Source organism: Marmota flaviventris, chromosome 5 (assembly GCF_047511675.1).
Source record: "Marmota flaviventris isolate mMarFla1 chromosome 5, mMarFla1.hap1, whole genome shotgun sequence".
Lineage (NCBI taxonomy): Eukaryota > Metazoa > Chordata > Mammalia > Rodentia > Sciuridae > Marmota > Marmota flaviventris.
The window spans coordinates 71,636,527-71,659,499 of NC_092502.1; the positions used below are offsets into that span (position 1 = coordinate 71,636,527).

Below are 22,973 nucleotides of genomic sequence, written 5' to 3' on the forward strand. Positions count from 1 at the left end.
GAAAGGAACTCCAGAGATATTTGATTATTGGCTCTTGGTGAATACCTATCATTTGGATTATTTGGCAGATATTTAGATGATCCTTTTCTCTTCTCACAAATAACTAGGAATCACTCACTAATCACTGTGTCTGGGCTGTGAAGGTAGCAGAGTACTCCATTTCGCTGGTCAGGCTTAGCATGTCTAGGCAAGAGGAAGGTCTACCAGGAGGTATAGTGGAAATAGAATAGGATTTAAGAGGCACCTAAATCTAGCTTGAATTCCCGGTTCTACCACCTCCTGACTGTGTAACTTTATAAATTCTTGCAGTCTCTCCATTTATAAAAAGGGAATGGCAGTTTCCATCTTAGGAAATTATGAGAAGTAAATGTATGTGGAACACCTGGCACATACAAGACAGTTATACAGCAGGATTAGAACTGCAGGTGACCTCTTATTTTTTAAATAACTGATAGTTTAAAAAATTTACACAATACGCAATTATATGAAGCGGGTGATTTACAGGTGGTCTTATTCTGAATGAATTTCCAAAGGACTATTTATTGCTTGACATTCGATTTTGGTTACTGAGTCTTAACAGCTTGATTTATTTTTATCTTCCACCCCCTCCGGTTTCCTAGCAGGATCCTCCTGCTAGGAGGAAATCAGGCTTTAAGAAATCAAGAAATTTCGAACTTCTAGCTTGGAAGCAAAACCAGGACTGTAGGTCTCTCTTTAAGACTTCTCTCATCCTGGCGGAGGGACATTAAAAAAAAAGAAGTCCCGGAATCCGCGTAGGAAGGCGATGGGGACGGGCCTTAGCAAAAGACGGAGGAGGCGGGGCTCGCGATTCTGCGGAAGCGGGGCGAGGCGGCTATCGGCGGTCCTGGTGGCTACAATTGGGCGAAGCTGGGAGCGACGTAATAGCCGCGCGCTCACGGGTTCAGACGGTTGCTGCCGCATTTGCGCACGGGGAGCTGGTTGCCGCTGTGGCCGCCTGGAATTGTGGGGTTTGTGTCTGCCCCTCGGCTGCCGTGCTGGAAGCCGAAGGTAGGGGCGGTGAGGGCTGCCCGGCCCTGGAGCTGGGCGGGAGGGCTAAGGACGCTGTCCCGGTCTCCTCCCGCCAGTGGCCTCGGCTCCTTCCCTATAGTGTTTGGGGGCCCTAACACATTCCCCGCTAGCGTTTCCAAAACGAAATGTCCAAAAGGGTCCTAGAAATTCTAGCTGCATTCTCTGCCTTTACCATCGAAAACGTCTCCAGGAGATGAGGCAGTGGGAGACCCAGTCTGGCTTTTGGCTCTGCATCTTAGTTTATTTGATCCCTATCCTCTTTGTCCCGGTCTCAGTTTTACTCATCTGTCCCAAAGAAAGGGTGGATTAGGTGTTGATCTCCAAGGCCCCTCCAAGTATTGACATTTTGGTTTTTGACAGAGACCTCTGTGTGTCTTCACCCTGTGAAGTTGAGCCTTGTCAGCTTAGTATTTCTACTCTCCTATTGCGTGATTTCCTTGGTCCTGGCAGTTGGAAGATCTGTCTTTAACGTAGAGGTTACAGACTTTGGTGTGTTTGAAATCACCTAGGGAATTTGTGCATAATCCCTGTGTTTTACCTTAAGGCACTTTGGAAAAGATGGTTCATGGGCATCTGTAGTCCCCATCTCAGGTGGTTCTCATTCAGGTGGTCCCGGAATCCTTGCTTTGAGAAACTCTGCTTCAAAAGCCAGGAGGATGAGCTGCTGGAATGAGTGTCAGGATGGGAGAGGCCAGGCATCAGGAAAGAAGGCCAAGAAGCCAGGAAGGGCTTCCTTTGCACTGGAAAAGCTGGAAGACTGATATCTTAAAAAAAAAAAAAAATACACACACACACACACACACACACACACACACATATATACACACACACACATATATACACACACATATGACTCATCTCATGTAAGGTCACACATATATACACATATATATACACACACATATATATGACTCATGTAAAGTCAGTTTTCTAATGTTTTAAAATGCCTGGCTTTGATTGAAGTCCAGCTGGCTTTCCCATCTCAATAAAACAAAGCAGAACTGCAGCTGCTTTGAGTAATGGAAGGAGGTTAGATTAACCGAGACTAAGTAGGCAGGGAGGAAAGTGAATCCTCCATATTTGCTGAGAAGAAACTGCTGTGTTTACAGATAGTAACACTGTTTGTTGTGACAGTGTGAAAGATGTTTTGTGTGTCTTTTTAGCTTTCCCTGAACCCCAGTTTTTTTTTCTTTTCCCATGGATGCATATCTGCACTTGGGGACTGGATAAATTTAATGGAAGCCAGGGTGTACTGATATTAAGATTGATATTTGTGGGCTGGGGTTATAGCTCAGTGGTAGACTGCTTTCCCGGCATGTATGAGGCACTGGGTTTGATTCTCAGCATCACATATAAATAAATAAAATAAAGGTCCATCAACAACTGAAAAATATAAAAAAAAAGATTGATATTTGTGTAACATGGGTCAGAACTTGGTCTGTGGTTTCACTTGAGAACATGGCCTTTGGGTTTTTTTTTTTTTTTTTGGTAGGGTGTAGAGGGTGGAATCCAGAGCAATTCTACCACAGAGCCACGGTCCCATATACTTTTTTTTGAAGATGGGCTTACTAAAGTTGTGAAGGTTGACTTTGAAATTGTGATCCTTTTGCTTCAGCATCCCAAGTAGATGATATTACAGGCTACTCATCTTTGGACCTTTATAAAAAAAAAATTTTAAAAAAGGATTTTTTTTTTAAAGTTGTTGATGGACATTTATTTATTTATTTACTTATATGTGGTGCTGAGAATTGAACATGTTAGGTGAGCACTCTACCACTGAGCCACAACCCCAACCCCTTGCTTTGGATTTTTAAAGATAGTTTTGCCACACCAGATTTATCTTAACTTTTTTTCAAATATTTAGTGAGTTTAATTTGCTAATTAATACATATACCGATGAAATTGGCAATAAAAAAGACTGTCCCCATTTTACAGATGATGGGAATGGGGAATGTGTTAGACATATGGCAAACCATGAATGAAAAATTGCTTGGTACTTTGATATCTGTTTTCTACCTCTTTCCTGCTGTTTTCTGAAGGCCAGTTGTTAACTTGCTTCTCTTCTGGTGTCAACTTTGAGTACTGGTGTGTTTCATCAGCAGGAAAAAAGACTGAGTAAAGCTGAAAAGTAACAATGGATTTTATGATAACAAATACACCAGAACTTAATCCTCCAGTGTTGCTCTCCTTTAGAGTGATGTGGGTTGTGAGGGTTAGAGGAGGCATCACTTAAGGGATAGGGCCATTTTCCGAAGTAGTAGCTCACCTCTGGAATTGTTTTCAGAGATATTTTTTGCTTTAAATTCCAAATGACATGGTTAATCAATCTTGTCACCTGACTTGTCTTCAGATGAATTAACCGTTTTTTTTTTTTTTTTTAGAAGTGGACATAACAGATTTCTGGAGTGTGGTGAACATGGGTTTTAGTTCTGAGTCTACCGCTTAGTAGCCATAAGATCTTGAGTAAGTTACTTCACCCCTTAGCAGCAGTTTTCTACTGCATAAAGTGGGAATACTTAAAAAGACAGTTAAGTGGGGCGTTACATATGAAAACTCTTGGGACACAGGAATGCAATAAATGTTTGTTTCCTTCTCAAAGAATAAGGAGTTGCTATTAATTCAGAAGAACGTGACAGTCTCTAAAGGGAAGTTGTTATACCTTTTCTCAAATAGGTCGATTCTCTTTTGCATGTTTATAAATTAATACTCTGACCTGCTTATCCTGCCTCTTGCCTTTTTCTTTATTTTCTGTCTTTTTCTAAGTGAAGCTGTGTTGCAGAGGCTGTCTGCTAGTCTCTTGTGGAGTAAGCCTTTTTGTTTTGGAGAGCTAATCCGGAACATTCTTACAATGGTCATGTATTCCTGAGAATTTTTCTCTGGCGCCTCTACTGGTGCCCAGATCATGCTCTGTAGCACAGGCATCTCTAACTCCTGGATTTGGTGTCAATTTGGAGACCTGTCCTTGTGGAGCTAATCTTTTCTAAGCAAGGATGAATACTTTATCCTATTCTCTGAGTCGGCATTAAGCTGCAAGCCTTAGTCTTCTACAGCAGAGAGCATCATATTTTAATTATATGTGGTTTAAAGAGAGGATGTCCTACCCTTTTCTTCATTTACTTTTACCAGGAGTTTCAGTACTATGTAGGGAAAGAGGCAAATAGTCTCATTCAGGTGAGACTTTGGGTAACCCCTGATTTCTAGCACCAAAAATAACTGAGTTTGGGGGGCTGGGGTTGTGGCTCAAGCGGTAGCGCGCTCGCCTGGCATGCGTGTGGCCCGGGTTCGATCCTCAGCACCACATACAAACAAAGATGTTGTGTCCACCGATAACTAAAAAATAAATATTAAAACTCTCTTTCTCTCTCTCTCTCTAAAAAAAAAAAATAACTGAGTTTGGGACAAAAACCTTATCAAAGATTCTATCTGTTTAGATGCATGTGGAGACCTCATGGAGTATTCCTAGGTTGTGAGGAGTTTATAACTGGGTTCTCATTTATGCAGTTTTCTACCCTGGTTATAGGGAGAATCCAGCAGCAACAGAACATCCTTCAGCCCAGTCTTGTAGTTCCTTCGGGTTCCACCAGGAAGCTCATAGACAAGGATGTGATCCTGCTGGTTGACTGGCTGTGTCTGTCCTTATTCTCCTAATATTGCCCTTGGACTTGGTGATAAAAAGGAAGTGGCGTAGACAATGGACAAGTAACATTCTATTCCAAAACCTTGGGGTTCAGGGGGAAAGAGCTCTGTGCATATATCTGGGCAATTGGAAAATACCAGTCTTAGGAATGCTGCTGAAGTGCTTTGAGTCGTTCATGACATCCACCAGGTTTCTTGGTGATCTCATTTGTGAAATGGGAATGCCTTCATTGATATTTTCCATGGGAAAGGTGAACAATTCCAGGATAGAGGGATTGCCCAGATGTGAGACTTTCTGTGCCTGTACCAGGGAAGTCCAGGGAAAACTGAGACAAATTGGTCATCCTATCCATGACCATTATACAAATTAATGAACTTGATCACTATGCACTATTGGATCAATCCTTTTGAGCTCATCTAAGCAAGTGTTTCCTTTTTCAATTTTTTAGTTGTAAATGGACATAATGCCTTTATTTATTTATTTGTATGTGGTGCTGAGGATTGAACCCAGTGCCTCACACATCCTAGGGCAAATGCTGTATCACTAATAACCCCAGCCCCTAATCAAGTGTTTCTTAAGCTTTTGCTCATTATCATTTTTTCAGACCCCCCCCACCCCGCAATTGCCTATCCCTCCATGAAATTTTACTACCAAAGATATGCTGTGTATTTGTTTGTGTATTGTGGCCCTTTTGATGGCCACACACTATTATGATATCTAATATTTTTTTCTACCAAGAATCAATTTTTACTATCTTCATTATGATATCCTATATTATTTCTCTAACATAATCATCAAGGCCTTTTTTTCACCTAGAAATAACTCTCATTGTAAGCTTTTTCAGTGCTTCAAATAGCAAACTAGTGAAAGCAGAGGAATGTTATCTATACTTTTTAACCTACCTTATATGTCAGTTGGTATTATTCCTCATTTTATAGATGAAGAAACAGATTTAGTGAGATTAAGTGATTTGTCAAGGTTAAAAATCTTGCTGCAGGGCTGGGGTTGTGGCTCGGTGGTACGTGCGAGGCCCTGGGTTCGATCGTCACATAAAAAAATAAATAAATAAAATAAAGATATTGTGCTCAACTACAACAACAACAAAAAAAGCTTGCTGCAGTCAGAATTTAAACCTAGCTATGGCTCCAAAGTTCTTTCCATTGCATGGTGTACCACTCCATGAGTGCTCCTATATTTCCACCCTGTGAAATTGCATCATTAGCAGGATATTTGACCACTTTGCTCACTTTTCTTTTTTTTTGGTACCAGGGATTGAACACACAGGCACTTAACCACTGAGTTACATTCCCTATTTTATTTTTTGAGACAAAATTTCACTAGGAGGCTGGCTTTGAACCTGTGATTCTCTTGCCTCAGCCTTCCAAACTGCTGGATTATAGGCATGCGCCACTACACCCAGCTCACTCACTTTTCTTGAGGCCCCAGTAGGTGCCAGACCCTGTGGAAGATGTTGGGAGATACTAATTCAAAAGAGAATCCCTGATGTTGAAGAGATGACTGTGTTTTCAAGAGTGGAGATACCTTGGGGCTAGTGCCTTTGTCACCCTTTGCTGTCTGGGCCTTTTTGTTAGATGGCTAGTGTAGCTAAGGGTTGTCATGGAAAGGATTAAGCTGCTTGCCTTTAGGAGGGTCAAAGCTGTGAGTTTTCCCCTGCTTGTTCCATTTTCCAACTTGCTGAGTTGTTTGTAATCACTGAGTACGTTTTCTACAGGGTAAAACCAAAAAGGTCTGGTAAACTTAGCTTTTGGATGTTTGTGATTATTTGTATGTGTATTATTGTGTATTATGTGTATTATTAAGAGTGACGCTTATCTTTGCATATTGATGTTCCTAATAATTCAAAATAAAAGTTTTCTCTTTCTGGAGTTATTCTTTAAACACTAAAGCTGTGAAGGGAGTCAGAGAAGAAATGAAATGAGAATGGAGGGGGGAGAGTGATTTTTACTCTTTAAAGAGGCTGGAATTGCCCTCAGTTGAACTGAGGGGCACTGTACTTTTTTTTTTTTCCTGAGGTGCTGGGGATTGAACCCAATGCCTCGTGTATGCTAGGCAAGTGCTCTACCACTGAGCCAAAACCTAGGCCCAAGGAGGGGTATGTTTCTGGGGCTGCTTGATGGCCCTGTTGTGACTGAGAAGTTCTTGATTATGCCTTTTTAAAAATATCTTTATTTTTTTAATGTGGTGCTGAGGATCGAACCCAGTGCTTCACATGTGCTAGGCAAGCACTCTACCACTTGAGCCACAACCCCAGTTCCTTGATTATGCCTTTTAATTACCACTTTTTATCATTATAGGCAGAGAACTATCAGCATTCGGTGAACTGATCTCCACATACAGACACTTTTCTCTCCACAAATAATTTGCCCTTTCTGTCTTGTGAGGGGAAATAATGATAGAAACTGGAAGAAGAATCTGAGATGCATACAAAAAAATTCTGGTAAGGAAGACTGATGCCAGTGGATTTTTTTTTTTTGTGGTCCTGGGGTTTGAACTCAGGGGTGTTCTACCACTGAGTAATATCCTCAGCCCTTTTTATTTTATTTTTTTTAGTATTCTAAATTTTTCTTTTTTAATTAATTTTTAAATTTATATATGACGGCAAAATGCATTACATTTCTTATTACACATATAGAGCACAACTTTTCATATCTCTGGTTGTATACAAAGTATATTCACACCAATTTGTGTCTTCATACATGTACTTTGGATAATAATGTGCATCACATTCCACCATCATTTCTAACCCCATGCCTCTTCTCTTCCCTTCCCTTCCCAGCCCCCTTTTTATTTTGAAATAAGAGTCTCACTAGGCTGCTGAGGTTGTCCTTGAACCTGCTATCCTCCTGTCTCAGCCTTCTGAGTTGCTGGGATTACAGGCATGGAACATTGTATCTGGCTTTCCAGTGAACTTGTTAAGTTTTTTATTTTGGAGGTGGGGGTACTGAGCCACATCCCAAGCCTTTTAAAAAATATTTTATTTAGAGACAGGGTTTCACCGAATTGCTTAGGGCCTTGCTAAGTTGCTTAGGCTATCTTTGAACTTGCGATCCTCCTGCCTCAGCCTCCCAAGCCTCTGGGATTTCAGGCTTGTGCTATGACCTGGCCTCCAGTGAACTTTTAAACAGATTTTTTTCTTTTAAACTTTGGGGATAGTCTCATGCTTAAATGTTTCTAATTTCTGTGAGGCTCCTAAGGCGGCAGCAGCTGTCTGACCAAGTCCTAGAAAATGAGCAGGCTTTAGTCCAATAGAAGTAACAAAGTAGGACAATCAATACTGACAGTATTGATTGGTCATGCTTCAAGTCCAGTGGGTAGTAGGTATTGGAAGCTTTAGGGGCAGCTTTTCAGCAAGGTATTTAAGGTTGACTTCATGCTTACTACCTTCCCAGTCTCATACTCATGGGGAGTTGATTTTGACTGTATTTATGAAGTGAAGTCTCCATCCTCAGGCCCAGCTGCTACAAGGTGCTTTGTGGCTGGAAGAGATCATCATAGAAGTCTTTATTCCTTCCAAACATTAGAACTGGGTATGGTTCTGCACCAAGGAATGGCTGTTTATAATTTTTTGAGTGAAAAGTCAGGAGAATACCCTTATAATTTGTTCACTGCCTCAGTTTTGCATTTGATGGATTATTATTATTTTTTTTTTAAAAGAGAGAGAGAGAATTTTAATATTTATTTTTTAGTTTTCGGTGGACACAACATCTTTCTTTGTATGTGGTGCTGAGGATCGAACCCGGGCCACACGCATGCCAGGCGAGCGCACTACCTCTTGAGCCACATCCCCAGCCTGGATTATTATTTTTTTAACCGATGTCAAAACTAAGTCACTAAGAAGTGAAGGGCACCCATATTAGTGAGACTTTATTGTTAGAGTTAGATACAAGATAGCGGGCTCACAGAAGATGGATGTAAAAGTTGTTAGAATTGTTTAAAGTGATGTAAAGAAACAAGATGCTTTTTGCAGCTAGAAATCACTAGGGGAATGCTGGATGCAGTGGTGCAAGTTTGTAATCCCAGCTACTTGGCAGGGTTGAAATAGGAGGATTGCAACAATGTTTGAGGTTAGCCTGGGCAATTTAGTGAGTCTTTGTCTTAAAAAAAAAAAAAATAGGGCTGGGGATGTAGGTCAGTGTTATAACACCTCTGGGTTCAATCCCTAGTAATGGAGTGGCAGGGTGGGCTCCCGTGGAGGCATCTCCAGGGTAGGCAGAGCAGCCCTGCTTTCCTATTTTCAAGATGCAAAACTTATGTTGAAGTGTCTTTCTTTTCTTTTTTTTTTTTTTAAATTTTTTTAGTTGTAGATAGACACAATACCTTTATTTATTTATTTTTATGTAGTGTTGGGGATTGAACCCAGTGCCTCATGTGTGCTAGGCAAGTGCTCTACCACTCTGAAGTGTCTTTCTTTTTGCTCTTACCTCAGGGGATTTGATGTCTTTTAAAACATTAGAAACAAAGAAATAATACTCAGGCCAAATAACTGTTTTTTTTTTTTTTTGTAAAAAAAAAAATGGGGCCATATGTACAAGTGGATCTTATCTGGTGACTCAAGCAAACCTTGAATACATCTCTAAAGAAAAAGAATGAATATATGTCAGCCCGGTTTAAAAACACTTTGGAGCCAAACTCACTTGGGTTCATCTCTTGCTAACTACTTTCTAGCTCTCAGATTGTAAGGCTTATTTTCTCTGAGCCTTAATTTCATGATTTAGATAACAGGAATACCTATTTTTGTATCTGTCTTAAGAATTAATTGAGAGAATATATGTGGAAAGTGCTTCCTCTAGCACAATGTAAGTGCTTGCTGTTATCAGTAGTGAATAGCATGGAACATTGTAGCTTTCCTGTCATCTTCTACTTGGGTCAGTTATTACCTTGCCTGGGTTCTCTCTAATGGGTATGTAAGCTAGCAGGCTCTGTTTCCTGGATAGTGACTGATACGGGGGTTTTATTGGAACAGGGATGGCTGGTTCAGAGCCTGCATGGGACCCTCTGATACTGAGTAATTCTCCTTGTCTCTCTTTTCTGTTCTTTAGCCGGTTGGAAAGCACTTGGATCATTAGGGGAACTTTCACTTCTGTTCCAGATTTCCTCTGATTTGTATGCCCATTTCTTCTGGTTCTTGTGCAAGATCAGGGAGGCACAGATATACTGAAATGGGTTTTATGTGAAAGTTGACTTTCTCTTTAAGAGAAACTGGTGCAGTGGGAATGGGGGTGGGGAAAAAGTCCCTGAAGCCTATCCCATTACACTAATCTCAAACTGAGTTTTTACAAATCTGAGCACTATAACTATAGCCTTTACATATACCTTATTCCTTTGAATGAAACAAAAATGTAGAAGTTCATTATTTTGTGGGAATGCCCATCTGATTTGGTAAAAAGTAGAAATTAGAGTGTTTTCAAAGAAATACCATTGTCTTATTAATTTTTTTATAAGCTCTTTAATATATTTCTTGGTCTTATTACTTCTGTGCTGTGTTTGTAGTCACTTTTTCCTATTTCCCACTTCAGATTCCTCTAGGACAGTGTATATAAACTGCCACTTTAGGTCTTCCTATATTCGGTGCTTAATACTCTTAGGCTTGGAAGACTTCTTTGGTACCTGCTAGTTCCTGAGCTACATCCCCAGCCCTTTTTATTTTGAGAGTCTTTGTCTTAAAAAAAAAAAAAAAATAGGGCTGGGGATGTAGGTCAGTTGCTAAGACTGTCCTCAAACTTGCAATCCTCCTGCCTCAGTCTCCTGAGTCACTGGGATTATAGGTTTGTTCCAATGCCCAGCTTGAATACATTTTAAAAGTGTCAGATTATCTTGGTGTTCCAAAGCCTATAGCAGCATGTCCCTTTTCTGCCACTTTAATTATATTCTGTATTGTTACTCACGTGTCCCCTTTATTCCTGATAACTATTACATGTGGTCCTCTTAAGCGTGCTTCATGTTTGTGTCTCTGCCAATTCTTTTGCCCACAGGATTCTCATCTTGTACCCTACTTTTTGCCACATCTACCTTCTTGAGTGAACCTTGATACCTCCCATGTCTCCATAGCAACACCTTGATTATAGAATTCAGCACACTGTATTCTGGTTAGTTGTCTTGTAGAGAGAGAATTTTTTTTTTTTTTTTTTTTTTTAATATTTATTTTTCAGTTTTTGGCGGACACAACATCATTGTTTGTATGTGGTGCTGAGGATCGAACCCGGGCCGCACGCATGCCAGGTGAGCGCGCTACCGCTTGAGCCACATCCCCAGCCCCTAGTTGTCTTGTATTATATGAGCAGCTCAAGGACATGGGCTATGTTTTATTATGGGTTCCCTAGCATAAAGTAGGGTATAATATAGATACCATAAATTCATGAAAAAATGAGAAATGGTAATAATTCTGTTGAAATCTTACTTTTTCCCTGAAGTATTCCTTGATCCCTAGCCATAGTGAATTTAGCATGAGAGCCCTTCATATCGGAAGCAATTGAATGCCTTAGAATATATCTTATGCTCTTAACTAGATTAGAAGTTCTTGGAAGACAGAGATGGCATACCTCTTTTCTCATTGGGTACCCATTCCCTAGCACAGTTCTTGGCATGGAGAGGGTGTTTGGTAAGTGCTTGTAAATGCAAGAGTCCTGCTATTTGGTTAGCTTATGTACCTGCCAGTTGTTCAGCCTCCTCTGTCACTCACTGGCCTGTGGGTCTCCAACTCAGATGTTTTCAGGGCTAAGTGGTGAACATAGAGTGTAAAGTAACAGGAAATGGTAGACCTGTGTCAAACTTAAGTGCTCAGTTGCTTCATGGGGGGCATCTGTTACTAAGCCTGTCATTGTCCTGAGTGAACATGGCTCTAGTGGCCTTGTAATTTCTTATTATAAGAGAAGCCAAAAATCTAGATTTTTGTGAGATACTCAGGGATAACCAAAGCATGTTTATGGCCCAGATTAGACCTATAGACTACCCATTTGCAACCTAGAATTTTACATATTTGAGTTCCTTGTGGAAGATAAAGAGATATAACCTGAAAGTTTTTGAGGGAGTTTTGGCAAAAGTTTGGCTCTGGTTGAGTGTAGAACATCATCTAAGGACTGTGCTTCATTCTATTCTCCCTTGTTTTTCACTGGTCTGTGAAAAGTGACTTTTTGTCCCTAGAAAGATGGGGAACCTAGGATTTCTGTGCATTTTATCCTTCTTCCTAGTCTCTGCTGAGGTAGATTTGGTGGTTGTTACTGTTTCTGGTTACTCACAGCAACGTGGTGGTCAGGTTGATATAGCATAAGCTCCCAAAGATCATTCCTGTTAATATCATCTCTGAGACAGAGCTCTGCGTGAACAAATGCAACTGAAAGGGCAATATATTATATAAAATTACCATCCATATGTGGCCAGCCAGAGATTATAGCAGTATAATAACTAGAAGGGAGTCTGTACCTCCACAGAACCTTTTGCTCTCTCATTCTTTGGCTCTCTCATTCTTTTCTTAGTCCCAAAGTGCCCCCAGCAGTGCTTATTTGCTTGGCCTTACCTTCCAGGTCTGAGAGCATTGTCACCAGTGGAATTCCCATCTGAGTCAGAAACTAGCCAACTAGAGTATCTCTGGAAGAACATATGAGAAACTGAAAACAGACTTTCTCTGGTGAGAGGTTTGGGAAGAAATGGGGGATGAGGGAGACTGATTTTTCACTGATGTACCTTTTCAAATTTGAACCATGATGATGATGATGATGATGATTATTATTATTATTTTGATTCTGAGGATTGAACCCAGGGCTTCACAAACACTGTATTTTATTTAGAGACAGGGTCTCACAGAGTTGCTTCGTGCCTTGCCATTGCTGAGGCTGGCTTTGAATTTGCAGTTCTATTGTCTCAGCCTCCTGAGCCATTGGGATTATAGGTGTGTGCCACCGCACCCTGATTATTATTATTATTATTTTTATGGTACTGGGGATTGAACCCAGGGCCTTGTGCATGCAAAGCAAACACTCTACCAACTGAGCTATGTCCCCAGCCCTCATTATTATTTTTTTAACATACTTGTACTGATCTGTGTATGGTCTCCTCTTTAGATTTCACTGTGTCCTCATTTTACTCCTCTGAGGTGTTAGTTTCTCTGTAAATACCTTCCCTCAGTCACTAGATTGCTTCTCAGAGGTGACAGCTTTGCCTCGCCATTTCCATGAAGAGTCTAAGGGTTTCTTGCCAGGGGTCTTTGGAATAATTATCAGCCCTAACGTACATTCAAACAGTTTCACTGTTTTCAAACTATACTATTTACAAAGGGCTTTCAAATACAGTATTTTTTTTAAAATTTATTTTTTAGTTGTAGTTGGACCCAATACCTTTATTTATTTATTTTTATGTGGTGCTGAGGATCAAACCCAGGGCCTTGCAAGTGCTAGGCGAGCGCTCTACCACTGAGCCATAATCCCAGCCCCATCAAATATAGTGTTTTATCTTATCCTTACAACATCTCTATTTTATATTAATAAATCAAGGGTTGAAGAGTCTAAATGACTCTCTTAGGATCATACAGATAGCCGGGGTAGGGTTGTGACTAATCAAGGTAGCCTTACCTTATATTCTTGCTCCTTTCTCTTAATTCTTTTGGCAGGAAGGTAGTCTTCTCTGTTTGATTTTTTTTTTTTTTTAATTTCTGGGTTTTAGAGAGGTTTTAGTTGGAATAGAAATGGAGCTCCTATGTTGTCTCTTTTCTCTTTTGGGTTGAGCCCACCACTTTTTGGTACTCTAAATTACATAAGCCTATCTTCTCTGGAAAAACGACAAAAACAAACCGAGGGATCAATAATAGGTTTCTCTGTTTTCTAGATGGGCTAAAGCTAACGCTCCATTGGGCAATATCTTTTAGGGGAGTTTGAATTAACAATCTGGTTTCCTATTCTTTGCTGAGAATTATTGCTGCTATTAGGCAGAGGGCTTTGTTTCCAGGTTACAAATCTTTTTAGCAAAGAAGTAAGTGTGGAATAGAATTGGAAGGACTCATGTAGTCCTTGGATATAATTTAATGCTCTATGTCCCAGAGAGTAAACATTGTAAAGTGTGCAAGATGGGTTTGGATTAATATCCTGACAACATATGGCTTGGCATGTAGGGCATTCCTTAGAGACCGTCTTCACCACACACAGCCTGCCTTTGCCGGGTGGCCCCTTCCCATAGGTCTTCCCAGCAGCTGTTGTGCACCTGGTTGAATTATCAGCTTCCCTAGGTTTAAAAAGATTTTTTTTAGACTGGTGAAAGTTCTCATTACAGGATATAGACAACCTTGTGAGACAATGTGTTTTAGTCCTACTTGGTTTTCCCTGAGTTTGTCCAGGGTATTCACCTCTCAGAGGAGCACTAGCTGAGCCTCATTCCTATTACTTTGGCTATAACATTGAAAATTGCTGGGATTATGGGTCAGTGGTGGAGTGCTTGCCTGGCATTTGTGAGGCAGTGGGTTCAATCCTTAGCACCACATAAAAATAAATAAGATAAAGGTATTGTGTCTATCTACAACTAAAAAATATTTAAAAAAAAAGAAAAAAAAAAAGAAAATCACTTTCCCCTTTATAACTCTGCTGTCCCTGAGGTCAAGGGTATAGAAGGTCTCTGAAAACTTCAGGGAAGCAGTGGTACCATGGAGGGAAGGCTCATTTGCTTCTCAAGATTAGGCAGAAAGCTAAGACTTTTTACCTTTGCAATGTGTACTTGAATCAGAATTTAGAAGTCTTTAAGGAGCAGTCTGTGCATTACTGACACATCTCTGATTTGCGGAGGCTCTTTTTCAATCTCTGAAGAAAACTTGAGCATGTAGAGGTTGTATTCCATTCTTTCCTTTCCCACCCCTGACCTGTGCTGTGCCAGAGAGAGCTATAGATATACTAGCTGTTGGCTTACTCAGGGCCTTCAGGTGGGCAGTTTTCTAGCCCTGGAAATGCAGCTGGTTTACCCAGATTTAAGTTCCAGGAGATTTCTCAGAAACTAGAATTAATAAGAACCCATCAAGGCATACTTCCAGTTAACTAACTCACTCTAAGGACCATGACTACCAAGATGATTGTGTGGATGGGAAAGAACATTCTGTCCTGTACAGAAGAGGCTAGGTGGGAAGCCATCTTATCAAGGCAAAAATGGTGGAAAAGTTTTGGGTATTAGCATCATCTGCACTCAAATTTAAGTACTAGCTGTGAGATTTCAGAAGCTTATTTAACCTCTCTGTTCCTGTTTCTTCCTTCAGAAGCTAATTTAGCCTCTCTATACCTATTGCCTCCTGGGTTTTCAGATGTAGTGATAATAATACATCTAATATATGTAAGCACTCAATAAATGTTTTGCTCTACTTGTTTTTCTCTTTCTTTCTTTTTCCTCTTCTCTCTATATTATCCTTCTAGGGCTGTATCTTTAACCTGACCAGAATATCCTTGTCATTCTGTAAGGGAACTAGGTATTAGAGATGCTAATTTTTATTTTCTAGGTTCCTCTGTATGTATTTTTTTGCAGAAGACGATTCCCCCCCACTTTTTTTTTTTTTTTTTTTTTTTTGGTAGTATTAGGGATTAAACCCAGGGGTTCTTTACCACTAAGCCACACTCCCTTCCACTTTATTTTTTCAGAGAATGTCTTGCTAAATTGTCAAGACTGGTCCAAACTTGCAATCCTCCTACCTCAGCCTCCCATGTTGCTAGGTTTATAGGCATGTCACCATGCCTGGATAGACCACAGTCCTTCTTCTATCCCAGATAACAGATTCTAGCTCTCATCAGTGAATCCCAAGCCAGGGAGTCTTTCTGGTTTCCATTCAGTTTATAGTTATTTGCTGAGCCAAGTCTTGTTTATCCATGGGAATATGGTGGTGAATGAGACAGATGTGGTTTCTGACTTTAGTAACTCCTCTCTCAAACCCTATCCTCAGATAGGTTATTTCTGTGGGTGACTGGACTTGTTCATTCTGTGCTGCTTCATGTTAATTTCCTTCTCAGAGAGCAATCTTCTCCCTAGACCTAGGGGACAGTGCCTCTTTGTGCTGCATGGGCCTTGCCTTCTGGCTTGCCTACTCCCAAATGATGAGAGCAGCAAGCTGAGGATGAAGGAGAAAGCTCTTAGGGCCACTACTGCCTGGGCTACACATGTCCCAAGAGCCTGTGCTTGGCACTCCTGAATATTCCTTTTCTCCTTGCACACAGATTATAGTGTTCGCTAGTAATTTAAATTCAAATAACATTCTGCCCCTTCTCTGCCTTAAAAAAAAAAACAAAAACCTGTGTATTATAGGGTAGAGAACAAAGCAGGGCAGCCCTGGTCTCCTGGCAGGGTTTGTTTTATCATACGTGTTTTTTATGTAGCCTCACTGTGGGTTGCTTTTACTTTAATAGGGCTAACATGTAATTCAGGTATATTGATATTCTGCAGTAATAGAATCATGTCTTTCTCAATCTTGTTTGTCATAAATAGTGGGACAGGTAGATTCAGGGGCTGGAGGTGTCCTGACTTGCTTTCTGCTTTGGGTTCCACACTTCATTTTGGCCCCTGCTGGGCTCTGTATAAAGGAGTCCCTGTAGCCAGGATGATGATTTCTCAGCTTCAAAATAGGGGCCTAAGATAGCTTTCTGTTCCCTGCTCCTGTGCCTATTGCCAATTTTGCTGGCATTTGCCAAGAGATGTGTGTGGGGAAGAAGGCAGAATGGCTCTCTGGGAACCATTTATTTGAAAATTCCCAATGGAGAAATACATTTTCCTTTCCTCCTCCTCTTTCAGCGGTGTGTGACATTGTGATTTGGTACTGCTTGTACCTCTGCATACTGAGACCTGTGTATGACTCCTTCAGCCCTGTTGGAGTTTTCAACAATAAATTATTTGTTAATTGGTGTTTCCTCAAAATCCTGTCACCTTCCTGGGAGGGTGGGGAAATGTGCTAACAATTAGGGACCTAGTGGAGCCTGTTTCTGGCACTGAGACCATCAAAGGCATGGTGGTTAAGCCAGATGAACCACATATCCTACTGCTGCTGGGACCGGGCATTTGTTGCAGTTGAATTTAGTGTTAAGAGTCACGCTAGAAGCTTGGTTGGAAAGGAGAAAGCACTGTATAATTATTGCTTATGAACCAGTTAAACCTATCAGCCAACAGATGTCAAGTGCATGAAAAAAGCATAATAATGTTATTATAATGGCATAATAGTTATCATTATAATAATCATCTGGCATAGTTTTTGATAAGAGGCAGATCCTGAAATGAGTGTAGGGGGAAGGGTTAACCCTGAACTGTAGCACAATGAATGGGTGCTATGCTTTGCATAGATGCTGGTGTTTCAGGTATGGAGGTGCTACCCTCTCTACATAGCTAAAAGAGCTATGGAGTTTTCAGCTGGTATTATCTACCGTGTAGGTGCTTTCTTTCTGATGGTATGATGGAACACACCATCTGTCAGTTCAAGGTGCTCAGACTGCAGGATTATCATACCAGTGTCCAAAGACTTCTGGGAAAGGTAGAGACTTCATTTCTGTGGGCTCATTTAGAATTTCTAGGAAATTCAGTCTTATTTTTTTTTTAATTTTTATTGTTGGTTGTTCAAAACATTACATAGTTCTTGATATATCATATTTCACATGGAAATTCAGTCTTATCCCTCTGTGAACTGTGATTTGTGTACCTAGGAAGTGGTAGTTCATGTCAGTTACATCCATTTGTATGAGAAAAGAGGAGAAAAGAGGCTTTGGATTCAGGGAGACCTGGGTTTGACAACTGCCTGGCCATTTGATAACTTCTTCAATAAGTTGCTTAACCTAGCTGAGCATCAGCTACCTGTGCATGTGCTCATCCATTTCTTGTTTGCTTTTAACTGACCTATCTTTAAAGTACCTGTCACTATGCTCAGCATTATGTGATGCTCAGTAAATTCTTTTGCTTCTCCTCATCCTGCCTCCACTGCCTATTCTAAAGAATAGAAGGGCATGGAGAAGGTCCTCTTGCTTCCGTAGGGGAGAATTTTGTCCTCAATTAGAGCTTTAAGTGAACTTCTTCAGGTACTGATGTTGTTTCTGTGAGCCATGATCTGTAGACCAATTCTGAAGCTGCCTCATCAGGGGAGACTTTGATATTTAATATTTGGGTACATCTCTTCTTTATCCAAGGAGTAAAAAAAAGAGGATTTAAAATCTCTTCAGGGAGCAATACACCTACTTCTGTCTCAGACCCCTGTGGCCTCCTTCCCCTTTATCCTTTGGGTGGGTCATTTGGGAGCAATGTGTACCTTGGGGATCATTCATTCCTTGCTTGGGCGGCTGGTTGTTTGGCTCTGTGTCTTTACTAGGTAAGTTTTGTGTTTCTAACTAGGCCTTTGCTGTGGACTTTTATTTTGGAAGCTTGGCACACTCAGACAAGGTGATATCTTTTTAAACTATTTTTGGCAGTTAGCCAGCTTGTCACTATGGCTACCACCTGCCGGAAGAATGACTGGACATAGAAAGTAACTTCTGTGAGAATTTTGGGAAAGAGGAAGGGAGAAGGGGAAAGAATAATTTGGCTTAAGGTCACATAGGGAGAACAGCTTCTCGAAGTAGAACCATTTGATTTGGACAGAGCTTCATTTCCTTTCTCTCTGAAACTTTGTTCTTCCAATCAACAAATGTATATAGAACAGCTATTACATTCCAGATACTATGCTAGGCCCTGAAATACAGTCGTCTTTTCCTTCTTACAGTGCATTGATGAATATAGACATTAATAAAATTATAATCATGCACATAAATATAAAATTACAATTATAGTAAGTGTATTAAAATAAAGGAATGAAGTACCATGAGAATATTTGATAGGGATTTGACTTGGTCCTGGGGCCAAGAGGATATGAACAAGACTTCCTGGAGGAAGTAATGTTTGAGTTAAATTGTGAAGAACAAGCAAATATTTATTGAGCAAGATGACATAAGGTTGAAGAGTGTTTCTGGCTGAAGGCCCAGCTCTGCAAAGGCTCCAGGGGCTCAGTGGGAGTGGGGATCTCTAAGAGGAACTGAAACTGTTGGAGCATAGAGAATGAGAGAAGATAGGTTGCAAGATGAGGTTGGGGGGAATTGGCGGGGCAGGCCTGGTCAACCCAGGCAAGGCATTTTGTATTTACCTGGGGAACAGGGATATGTTTAAAGGATTGTTTGTGGTTTAGGTGGTGAGATAATTGAATTTGCATCATGGTCAACTCTCTTGGATAGTACATTGGGTGGATTTTAATGAGGGAGTAAGAATGAAGATCAGAAAAAGAACATTTCTGTAATTACTTGTCAGCTAAATGGACTTCAGACTAAAGACTGAAGGTGCTACCTTTGAAAGTAGCACCTTTTGCTTCCTGATTCAAGTTCTCTCTCAGTGCCCATATTCAGGATACTGTTGGGGCTACCTGGCTACTCAGCAGACATAGTGGCCTAGGCTGCCAGCTTTTGGCATCTTTCCACCTGCCTAGAAAAAGGACTGGAGGTTTCATGCCTGTCACTTGTTCACATCTGACAGCTCCAGAATCCTTTGTAACTTGCTGTGTTGCAGTTCCTCTGTTGGCTGTTATTATTGCATAGGAGTTGCCCCTTTCACCTTGGATCCCTTTAGCCACTGACATTGACAACTCCCTGAGATACAGTGTGTCAGGTTAGCAAACCTAGCACCTGTGGTTTGTGTAACATTTCTGGTTCTGGTTATTATAGCTGTGTACATGTTCTCTCTTGGCAGTAGCCCATGTCTGAAGGGATAGAAATTAGCTAGAGTTGTTTTTCCCAATGTGTAGCCAGGAAGATTGAGGTACAGGAGGGGCCTATGATATTAAAAAAACTAGGTTGATGTCACATGCTGCCAAACAGCTGCAAGATGGGTGGTTCAAACCCTAGACCAGTGACCTTGCCCACTTCCCCTTTCATTTACTCATCTGGAAGGCTGTGCTGCACAGGCTTCCACAGTGGTTAGGAGTATGGCCCTTGGACTTGAGTTGACTAGTTATAATCTCAGCTTCACCACTTTTAAATTGTGTGATATGGTTAAGTTACTCTATTTCTCTTACACATAGTTTTCTCAGCTCTAGATGGGGAATAATGATAATACCATGGTCTGAGTATTTGTGTCCCTCCTAAATTCACATGTTGAAACCCAGCTTCCAAGGTGATGGTATTAAGAGGTAGGGCCTTTGGGAGGTGATAAGGTGATAAGGCTCTGTCTTATGAATGGGATTAGTGCCTTTATAAAAGAACCTGATGGAGCTTCTTTGCTCTTTTTGTCTTAAGGACATAGGAAGAAGGTGTCATCCATGAATCCAAGAGCCCTCACCAGACACTGGATCAGTTGGCACTTTGATCTTAGATTTCCTGGCTTCTAGAATTGTGAGCAATCATTTTTTGTTATTTATAAGTTACTCAGTCTAAGGTGTTTTGTTATAGCAGCCCAAACAGATTAAGAAATTGGTATTGAGAATTGTGATGTTTGGGACTTGGTCAGCTAGTTGGGAAATGTTCAGTGCAGAAATTCAAATACAAGAAAAGGTACAGATTTCCACAGGAAGGTGTTGAGTTTGGTTCTAAACTTAACTGTCAATGGTATATCTAGGTAGAGTTGTTAAGCAAGTAATGAGATCTCCTGCAAGAGGGAGTCCTTCCTTGGAAGAATTTGTTCCATGAGATGTAAAAATTTAAAGATTTATGTGATTGGAGGAGAAACCAGAATATATGTTGCATAAGATGTGATGGTCTGTAATAGGAACCAGAAGGATGAAGCCAGTTCAGAAGATGAGGAAGGAAACCTAGAGATGATGAGAAGAATGATGCCATTGGCAAAAGGAATAAGAAATGACTAAAGCAATCACAGGATGTGAAGATGCAATCTAGCCTTCCAACCATGCCACTGCCCCTGACTATTCAAGGCTAAGAACCAGCTCATTTACACCAAAAACATTAACTAGTGGCACAAGCCATTTGTCTGCAACCTTGGATGGTGCTGCCTTGCTGCTCAGTGGCTTTGGCAGTAGGCCTTCCTCTTCTCTGATTAATCAACAGCTGGGGGCTGGGGCTGGGGCTCAGAGGTAGAGTGCATGCCTAGCATGCGGGAGGCACTGGGTTTGATCCTCAGCACCACATAAATGTAAAATAAAGATATTGTGTCCACCTAAAAAACAAAACTTAAGAATTAAAAAAAAAAATCAACATCTGCCCTCAGCCTATGGTAACTAGCAAGCTGAAACAGTTCCTTACCACCTTGTAGCAGTTTGTGCTTTGTAGCAGATTAGAGAAAGAGGCAACACCCTTGTGCTAGGACTGATGAACTCTGACAATTGAAGAATTTCATTCCAAACTGCTAACTTCCCACTACAACCTTTTGTCATCCCATTTTTGAAAGCCAACCTGCTTCTGTTGCAGTGTGAGCTCCTACACTGCACAAGGCTGGCCGAATAGAACCCTGCCAAGTACCTTGCCCAGCATGAACAGCTGGATGCCAGTACTACCTCCCCTGTTGACTCAGAGCTGCTTGATTGAGGAAAGGAAAACATGAAGAGGTGAAATCCAGATGGAACCAAAGAAAATGGCTTTGACAGAGAGCCTTTGCACTAGAACATCCAAGGAAGCAACCATACACTATTATCCCAGACCAGCAGTACAGTCCAAATAAGAGCTTATCCTACCAGCTAAATGGCCTGTCTCATCCCACCTCACCACCCCCCCCCCCCACCTTAGCATTACTGTTTGGTTGATATGGCTATTGCCCACCACTACAGGGACTCCTCTAGACATTCCAGCCACAGGAACTTCAGGGACAGAAATAGACCAATGGGGTTGCATGGCAGATCTCAAGAAAAAATGATTTATCGCAGACTGACTGACAGATGAGCAGAACAATGGGCAGAAGAATGGGAACATCCTGATCATCTGTTCAACAGCACAATGGACATAATATAAAAAGAAGGTGATTACTCACTGTATTAAGGTGATGTCAAGAAGTGGACCAGGAAGAATTGAGTTACAGGTCAAGTGGTACAGTAATGCCTGCGTCTTGAAAAAGAACATCAGCAGTAGCAGCAATCACTACAGGCAGCAGAGTCCTGTCAACCCAGACCTGGTTACATTAGGTATCTTTGCTTCAGATGACCATCTTGAATAGTTATTTCTTTTTTTTTTTTTAATTTTTTTTTGTAATTGTGTATGGACAGAATGCCTTCATTTTATTTGTTTATTTTTATGTGGTACTGAGGATCAAACCCAGTACCTCACACATGCTAAGCAAGTGCTCTGCTACTGAGCTATAGTCCCAGCCCTGAATAGTTATTTCTTATGCTATTATTATTATTATTATTATTATTATTTGGTACTGAGGATTGAACTCAGGGGCACTCGACCACTGAGCTACATCCCTAGCCCAATTTTGTAAATTATTTAGAGACAGGGTCTCACTGAGTTGCTTAGGACCTTGCTAAATTGCAGAGGCTGGCTTTGAACTCGCAATCCTTCTGTCTCAACCTCCAGAGCTGCTGGGCTTACAGGCATGCACCACCATGCCCGGCTGTTAGTAATACTATTTTTTATCATGATTTTTAAAATAAAGGATGCTCAGGGAACAGAAATACTTACATATCCTTAAAGAGAGAGAGAGAGAGAGGGGTATTAAGATGTAGGATGCCGTAATAACGAATACTTAAAATATGGAAGCAACTTGTGAACTGAGTAATGGGTGGAGGCTGGAGTTTGGAGGTGCATTGCCATGAGAGGAACTTTAAGGGTGATTCTGTTGGGGGCTTAGGAGAAGAGAAGAGCTGTAGAGATAATTTTGATTTTCTTGGAGATTACCTAAGACAAACATTGATAGAAATGTGGATGGTAGTGTTATCAGAATCTTAGGCCAGAGGCCTGACTCTGTGAGTGCCAGTAAACCTGATCCCTTCCTCCCTGCCTGCCTTAATATCTTCTTTCCTATACTCTCTTTTTGCCTTCTGTGTTCTGGCCACAGTGAACCTCTTTTCTGCTCCTTGAGTAGAGAGTCTTTGTTCCAACTGTACCTTCTTCTTGGGATACTTTTCTTTCATCTTAATTGGCTTCTTATTCATTCACATTTCAGATCCATTATTATTTACAAGAAGGGCCTTCCCTTTCATCTAGCATAAAGTGACTACTTAAGTTATGATCATAACATAACTATTTGTCTTAGTCCATTTTCTGTTGCTATAACAAAATACCTGAGACTAGGTAGTTTGTAAAGAATAGAAGTTTTATTTGGCTTATGGTTTTGGAGTCTGGGAAGTCTAGGAACATGGTGCTAGCAT

The 22,973-nt window shown here is 40.8% G+C and overlaps 1 protein-coding gene, 1 non-coding gene and 1 pseudogene across 5 annotated transcripts in view; 2 read left to right on the plus strand and 1 right to left on the minus strand.

Moving 5' to 3' along the window:
- The first annotated feature begins 845 nt into the window (after nt 1-845).
- The window catches only part of Sil1 (SIL1 nucleotide exchange factor), a 318,102-nt gene continuing 295,974 nt past the window's right edge, over nt 846-22,973 (plus strand). For 3 of the 4 annotated variants that reach the window (XM_071612326.1, XM_071612325.1, XM_027927476.2), the window contains exons 1-2: nt 846-1,029; nt 19,954-20,049. The gene's annotated coding sequence lies outside the window, so the exon portion shown is untranslated. The remainder of the gene's footprint in view (nt 1,030-19,953; nt 20,050-22,973) is intronic. The other variant, XM_027927475.2, reaches the window with a different exon arrangement.
- On the minus strand, nt 12,636-12,704 carry Trnaa-ugc (transfer RNA alanine (anticodon UGC)). The gene has a single exon. It is a non-coding gene; the product is annotated as a tRNA-Ala (tRNA).
- On the plus strand, nt 16,993-21,921 carry LOC114086249 (protein CBFA2T1 pseudogene; annotated as a pseudogene).